Source organism: Dermacentor silvarum, chromosome 2, assembly GCF_013339745.2.
Source record: "Dermacentor silvarum isolate Dsil-2018 chromosome 2, BIME_Dsil_1.4, whole genome shotgun sequence".
NCBI classification, from domain to species: Eukaryota; Metazoa; Arthropoda; class Arachnida; order Ixodida; family Ixodidae; genus Dermacentor; species Dermacentor silvarum.
The window spans coordinates 24,005,663-24,013,917 of record NC_051155.1 but is presented as its reverse complement, the minus strand read 5'-3'; the positions used below and the strand labels follow the sequence as shown (position 1 = coordinate 24,013,917).

At 47.8% G+C, this 8,255-nt stretch overlaps 1 long non-coding RNA gene across 1 annotated transcript; it reads right to left on the bottom strand.

The window, feature by feature from the left end:
- Positions 1-953: 953 nt before the first annotated feature.
- On the bottom strand, positions 954-2,337 carry LOC125942933 (uncharacterized). Its single transcript, XR_007465428.1, has 4 exons — positions 2,215-2,337; positions 1,706-1,977; positions 1,300-1,435; positions 954-1,163 (listed from the first exon to the last, which is right to left on the bottom strand). It is a non-coding gene; the product is annotated as an uncharacterized LOC125942933 (long non-coding RNA).
- Between the last annotated feature and the right edge of the window lie 5,918 nt (positions 2,338-8,255).

Genomic DNA, 8,255 nt, shown 5'->3' with positions numbered 1-8,255 from the left:
ATATGACTATGACGTTGCCTATTCCTGCGTCGATAAAGAGTGGAGGTTGCCGCTGCCATTACTCAGGCGTATTGTATAGTATCGGTGGCCAGCACTAAATTTTGATAAAAGTTCAAGTTGTTGATTCCGTCAATGGTGCACGGCGCCAACTCGTTTTGCATGAATTCAATGGCAGTATACGCTGTGGTATCTGGGGGTACCTCTCTCTCATCACCAAAATAGCAACCCACACTGGCCAGCAGCGGTCAAAGAAGTACGTCGCAAAACTAGATCAGGGCAGGCGCGACATTAATTAATTCAATCCTTTTCATTCTGCTTGAGCCTGGTGACCTGAGACTTGCTGACGTTTTTGTTCAGCAACTTATTTCTCGCTTGTATTTTTATCGACAACTCGTAAACCCACTTATGCGTGAAATGCGACTTCGTTTACTTATGTACCTTCCAAACATTGCATTGTTATCGACTCTCAATGAGCGGCCAGTAGAACGTTTTTTTTTTCAAGGAAATAGCTTAAACGGTCTATTTTTTTAAGGTGCGACTTAGCCTAAAATTTATTTTCATGGCTTCCCACAAAATAATATCTAATACATTGGTGGGAGTGCTCTTTCCGGTATCCCTCTATCGTTCACATTGTGTTCAATGTTTGTATCAGGATGTTCTGAAGCAAATTCGATGGATGCGCATCCTGTTGGAACGAAAACGTTCTTTAAGCTACAATCACAAACACTTCCAGTGAAAGTGTGGTTACAAGCAACGAAGTGCTTTGTTTCGTGTTCGACAAATTGCCGCCTGTGTCTTTGGCCAGAAATAATTGATCACTTTTTTGTAGATTGTCGGGACGCTCTGATTAGGTCACAACCTCACGTATTTGTAACAACCACTCTTGTGCCAACACCAACTAGTGGTAGATACACCAACTAAATGGCAGGTATACATAGGTGGGCTGTGGCACATCCACAATGGCTGATCGACCAAGAAGCGCGTCTGCGTGTTCATTGTGATGATGATGTTCTCGATGCAATGGCACCTGCCCACAACAGGGGATTGGCCGAGAAATGGCAGGTATACATAGGCGGGTTGTGGCACATAACCACAACGGGGGATCGACCAAGAAGCGTGTCCGCGTGTTCATTGTGATGATGATGATCTCCATACAATGGCACCTGCCCGCAACAGGGGATTGCCCAAGAAATGGTAGGTATACATAGGCGGGTTGTGGCACATACCCACAACGGCTGATCGACCAAGAAGCGTGTCCGCGTGTTCATTCTGATGATGATGTTCTCGATGCAATGGCACCTGCCCACAACAGGGGATTGGCCGAGAAATGGCAGGTATACATAGGCGGGTTGTGGCACATAACCACAACGGGGGATCGACCAAGAAGCGTGTCCGCGTGTTCATTGTGATGATGATGATCTCCATACAATGGCACCTGCCCGCAACAGGGGATTGCTCAAGAAATGGTAGGTATACATAGGCGGATTGTGGCACATACCCACAATGGCTGATCGACCAATAAGCGTGTCCGCGTGTTCATTATGATGATGATGATTTTCATGCAATGGCACGTGCCAACAACAGGGAATTGGGCAAGAAATGGCAGGTATACATAGGTGGGTCGTGGCACATCCACAATGGCTGATCGACCAAGAAGCGTGTCCGCGTGTTCATTCTGATGATGATGTTCTCGATGCAATGGCACCTGCCCACAACAGGGGATTGGCCGAGAAATGGCAGGTATACATAGGCGGGTTGTGGCACATAACCACAACGGGGGATCGACCAAGAAGCGTGTCCGCGTGTTCATTGTGATGATGATGATCTCCATACAATGGCACCTGCCCGCAACAGGGGATTGCCCAAGAAATGGCAGGTATACATAGGCGGGTTGTGGCACATACCCACAATGGCTGATCGACCAAGAAGCGTGTCTGCGTGTTCATTACGATGATGATAATTTTCATGCAATGGCACCTGCGCACAACAGGGGATTGGCCAAGAAATGGCAGGTATACATAGGTGGGTTGTGGCACATCCACAATGGCTGATCGACCAAGAAGCGTGTCCGCGTGTTCATTGTGATGATGATGATCTCCATGCAATGGCACCTGCCCGCAACAGGGGATTGTGGCACATACCCACAACGGCTGATCGACCAAGAAGCGTGTCCGCGTGTTCATTGTGATGATGATGTTCTCGATGCAATGGCACCTGCCCACAACAGGGGATTGGCCAAGAAATGGCAGGCATAGATAGGCGGGTTGTGGCACATACCCACAATGGCTGATCGAACAAGAAGCGTGTCCGCGTGTTCATTATGATGATGATGATCTCCATGCAATGGAACCTGCCCACAACAGGGGATTGGCCAAGAAATCGCAGGTATACATATGTGGGTTGTGGTACATAACCACAACAGGGGATCGGCCAAGAAGCGGCCGGTATATTTAGAATAAGTAAGATTAGATGAAGAAATACAAGGCAATGTAAGATTTGTAACAATGCGTACCCACCAGTGCCCGGGAGTACATGCGTGCACCGGTTTCCTTTACGCCAAAGATGAAAGAATGTAATGGGCATCTTTGTAGCATTGTATTAACCGCTTAACCAAAGTTTCGCTTCACGTAGATTCCAATATGTGCTTATGATTTGCCTAAAGTTTTGTTTTAATTTTTCTTGTTTCTCTTACTGTAGAAAAAATTAGTAGTGTCCAGGAAAAGTGAGTCCTCATAGCATGCTAACAGAGATACGGAGCTAGATGAGGTTCGGCCTCGAGAAAGTCGATAAACTGGACACGGTATTTGCAAAATTGGCAAAGTCGATGGTTGTTTGACATTCGTGTAACTGAAGGGAGGCGTGCCATCGCGGACGCATAAGAAGAAACGAAAAGGGCGACATGAATGCCACAGCGGTGATCGATTGCTTGAAATTCGACGCCTGTGGCCAAGCGGAGCGCGGCCTTTGAGTGTAGCAGCTATTATCACACTGAAATCGACGATAGCGTTTCACGGTCTTAGATGTCACTCAACGAAACGTCGTCGTCATCGTCGCCGTGGCCAACGTGACGCCGCCACCGCCTTCGTCATCATTGCCATAGCGTGGTCGTTTTTGTGCCGTTGACTGCTTTGCGCAGTACACGAGTTGGGCATTGTGGGTATGATGATGATGACTCATTATTTAACGGCACAAACCCACCGCCATTAGACATGGTGTGGATTTGTGCCAAAATGTCGAACAACGACAACACCGTTGTCGCTCTCGTCCGCCTATGCAAATGAGCGAGAGGAGTACAGAGTCATTGTTCTCACGCCTTGATGTCTTCGTTGTGACGTTCTGTTTTCGGAGCGCAGGAGCCTACTCGTCCGGGACCCCGGCAACGTCACAGTGTGGGTGGCACTGTGTCACCATGCCCTCGTGGTGCTACTTGCCAGTGATCCCGCGAGAATGTATCTGCCATTTAATGCCGTATACTTTGAGCTGCAGCTCACAATAGACACACTACGGCCGCAGATTTTTTTTTTAATTCGTGGTAGCTTACACTAATGGCGCAAGGCTAAAGACACAGCTGAGCTGATCGGTTTCTAGCTGGCCCGGGCTATACGGAGTGATGCTGTGTTATACGAAGTAATGCCAAGTGATGCTAAGTTATACGAAGTGTATAAGCATTTCCTCGTGGTCCGTGGCATCGAGGAACGCCTCGCGAGTCACTTGCAGTCCGAGCACACGTAGGGGAAGTGGGGTTACAGCTATGCACAGTGTACGGGCGGCGCGCAGCAGGCGACACACCGGGATGACGTCACGGCGCATCTGGCAGCTGGCGGGAGCTCGGCCGAGCCGCCTCCAGAGGCGCCTGCTGCAGTCACAGACACCGCGAGCGTTCGGCGCTAATACGGGAAGACGGAGAAGCGCGGATGGCGTCGGCAGCACCTCTGCGCGTTGCCTCGTTGGTGCTGCTGCAATTTTTTTTTCTCTCTCTCGCTCTCATTTTTTTCTTTCTCTCTCCCGAGCTTAGCGCGCGACGCTCCGCGAGGTGGTTGCTAGGCAACGCAGTAGCAGGCGGCACACATTAGGGCCGGCTTAAACAGCTTCGCTGTTAAAAAAATAAGGTGCGTGACTTGCAGCTATGTCTAGCAGCGACAGTACATTTTGATGAGCCGCACGCGCCATGTCATCAGCAGCCATGAGGATATAGATGCCATAGCGTAAGCCTTCTCAAAGTTGTAACTTCACGTTATATAAGAGGTCCAGGCAAGCGACTCAGTATACTGATTAAAACCAGTCGTTCTGTTGAAACAATTAATTGTGAAAAGAGCTTGCAGGACATAGGAAAAGAACGGACTGAAAAGGCCGAAGAATACTTAGGACATCATCTTTTACGTTGTGAAAAAAAATTATGCTTATACCGTAACAGGTTATTTAACAAAATTACAGGCTTTGGATAGGAGGCTGCTATCATTAGAAAAGGTCTTGAGCTCATGGTCACCAGAAAAAATGGTAACAAATTTCTGTACGTGCAATTGTTCATCTTTAGGAGGAGTCAGTAATATAAAAACGTTACTAAATCCGGTTATTATACTTCTTTCTTATTATTATTGTCGTTCTTGAATTTCTTGTTCTTCTGAACTCGGACATTAGACTTTTTCACGTGTTTCCCCGTGTGTTCGTATTGATGTGTCTCTTGCGTCCGTGTTCGCGAGTGTGTTGAGCTTGGAATGCAGCACTCGAGAGGGATCTCTTCGCACCTGTCCAATAACAGTTACATTTTGTGAACTTCTAGGTACATTTATTTTCACCTAAACTTTAGGAATTGTCACTATTTTCTATTTTGCTAATCGTTGCTTCTATTATGATCACAGTTTTTAGCATAACTATGTCGGGGAACATGTAGCTGGCGCCCCCTTTAGGCACCCACATATCTTTAAGTTGAGCTGAAATAAAGCTATACGCTACACGCGGGCACCATGCACAGTGACCGTGAAGTGTGTGGTTATTGTATTATTCGGTAATCTTGTCCTGCAGCCGAATGAATGTCAAACCAAAAGCCAGTATTACCGTAGCTTCTTTAGATTGCTGTAGCATTCTGATAAGGGGCTTCTAACGGTGGGTACTGTAGTAAATGGTGCAAAAAAAGAAAGAAGAAAACACGGGACAGTGAAAGGGATCGGCACTTGTATACTATTGCGTATCAGCACCATCAGGTTTCGTGTTAAAATTACTGGAGGGAAAGCTGGTGATGCGTCCGTTCAACCATCGTGAAAACGATAGATGTACAGTGCCGTCCACTGCTGTGTAGAGCGCGCGAGCAACCCTGGGTCCGAGACTGTGTGCTATCTATCTATCTATCTATCTATCTATCTATCTATCTATCTATCTATCTATCTATCTATCTATCTATCTATCTATCTATCTATCTATCTATCTATCTATCTATCTATCTATCTATCTATCTATCTATCTATCTATCTATCTATCTATCTATCTATCTATCTATCTATCTATCTATCTATCTATCTATCTATCTATCTATCTATCTATCTATCTATCTATAATGTACGCTGACCCAGTGGTCCAAGTTGTCTGTGCGCTTGGCCCCCTAGGTGATCGTGCTCGTGATCGTGGTGGCGTCGTGGTCGATTCATCATCGTTATTGCAACTTCGTGATCTGACTATCGTCATTTCGTCGTCGTCATACGGCCTTCGTCGATCCATCGACGCCATTCCTTGTTCGTCGTTCTATCGTAATCACGCTGTCGTCATTCAGTCGAGATTATGCCGCCGTTGTCATGCCAAGATTGGCATTGCGTCGTCGTCAGACAGTCGCTATGATGCATCTTTTGTCATACCGTCGTTGTCATGTCGTCGTGTTCGTGCCATCCTCTTCATTCCAGCTTCGTCATCTGGTTGTCGTTATACCGTCGTTGTTCCACCATTATCGTCATAGAATCGTGGTCATTTCGTTGTCTTCATGGCGTAGTTGTCGCGCTGTCGTTTTTCTACCATCGTAGTCATTTAAGAACCGACATCTCATTGTTGTCATGCCGTCGTCAGGATACCACCTTTGCCTGGCGCTCTTTGGCCATATCTGGCCCTTGCGCCATTAAACACCATACATCATCATCATCATCAGGATACCACCTTTGTTATTCCATGACGTCATTCCTTCTTATAGGGAAACAAAGAGAAATGAAAGTTTATTCATTCATTCATTTTTATAGTCATTTAGTCGCTGTCACTGCGTTGACGTCATACGGTTTTCATCATGCTGCCATGCTCATAGGCGACTTTGCGAAGTGTGTGCCGTAGCAAAGTGGAGCTGTATCGGAGTGTGTGGCATATAGCTGACTGAACGAAAGTTTCTAAATGACCGCTAAGCACGGTAAACAAACTTGACTTCAAGAACGCGGTGTGGCGCTCCATTGCTCGAATGCTAATCGCATTACTGTCGATAGTCTTCGTGAGATGAGTTCTGCCGTAATTTTTTGTGCTCGTAACACATGCATGTGGCTAGAACAGCCGATTTTCTCTCGCTGTGCCGTGCCTTCAGTGATTGTAAAAAAGTCGCAGTTTCGCCCGAAAGGTGAAGCTTCGATTGCGATAGCAAATTAGTAGACAGCTATACGAAGTGAGGATAGTAGTTTTATCGGCCGTATAAAGTTGTAAATATTCGCTTACTAATTAAATAAACAAGCACGGTGTCACGCGCGCACATGTAAACATGAACACATCTCGCTCGATGACCGCGGGAGCTCGTCAAAACGCAGAAGTGAGAAAGCGCGCCAGCGGCAGCGAGCAAATTGACCTTCGCGCTGGCCCTCGCTTCAACGCGAACTAAACGTCGAAAGCGCAGAGCATACGAAGCTACCGGTACTCGGCGAATGCACTTTGGCCCATCGCAGCTCTCTTTGAAGATGACCCCCCCCCCCCCCCCCCCGGACGCACACTTCGGCCGCGTCGCAGATCGCTTTCAAGATAGCTCCGTCAGCAGCAGCCGCTGAAGCAGAGCGCACCCCCTTCCTCCCGTCTCGGTCGCCTCCTCCCCGTGCCTCGCGCGTGAACGAAGACCGTGCGCTGCCGACCGCCTTTCTCTATCGCGTGCGCGAGATTAAGCTGTGGTTGCCGCCTCACCCTCGCACGCTTTCACTCGCACACACAACGCACGGCGCGCCGCGACGATTTTATCGCTGTTGGACTTTATTCGGAACATCACGGCGACGGCAAAAATGCGCTTGGAGTGTCCATATATTTGCTATCGCAATAATAAAGCACTGAACAAGTGCAGCTGTGTAAGAGCTTCGTGTCACACTGCGGAAGAATGATAAACACGAAATAAAGGGGTTGCGAGCGTGTGAATCCGTTGCTGTTTTCTCGCCAAGATGCTTCCTTTGTTCACTCCGATCGCTACAGTATGTGGAATCTAAATCGAGTGTTCGAATCGGCATAACATCAGGAACGCGCACGCTTCGCCTTTGTGTTCCGAGCTCTCGCGTGTGCAGTCATACGCGTATATATTATGACGCTTGTCCAAGTGTCTCCTTTGAGTGTAGCGTGCCGTGACGCGCAGTCGTTTGCTCTCCGTGGGCCTCGCAGAAGCAGGGTGAAACTATAGATTGCTAGGTAAGCCGAAAAAAAGGGAAAGAATTCGTAGCGCGGGCGCGCGCTCTATTTTGCATGCATAGACAGGCGCAAGAATAGAAAAGTCTTTGTGGAAGTTGGGGCACGCTGAGCAGCTGTGCGTGTTCAGGGCGCCTCTTTTGAAACGCGCCGGTGGTGCAAACTCCCGCCTTCCTTTCCGCCACTACTTAATCCCCGCGCCAGTTCGCACGTTTGCTCAGCGCCGAGAGGAACGCCCCCTGCTAGATCGAACTGGCCGCAACGTGAAGCCGTAACTGCACTGCGTCTGTATATCTGCGGTGGAGAATTGCAGAATTGCGGCTGGAGGATTAGCGGCGTACGAAGGTAGGGAGAACGTCAAAATTAAAATGGCATTACTTTATTAGGGCATTATGATACTTCAAGATTGGGATGACTTGCCTGCGCGAGCGACGAATCTTGACGGTATGCAAAATTAGGCGCAGCGGAAATGACAAAATATAAAAGGCTAGCTTGGTGGTGGCTTTAGTTGAGACTCCGTATCAAACGGCGCTCATAAACGCAATTAATTATAGAACAATTAATTGCATTTGTTTTCTTCTGCGACTTGGAATGTCAGTGATCGTTGAAAAGGGGACTTCATGCTCGTGTCAATCGTAAAC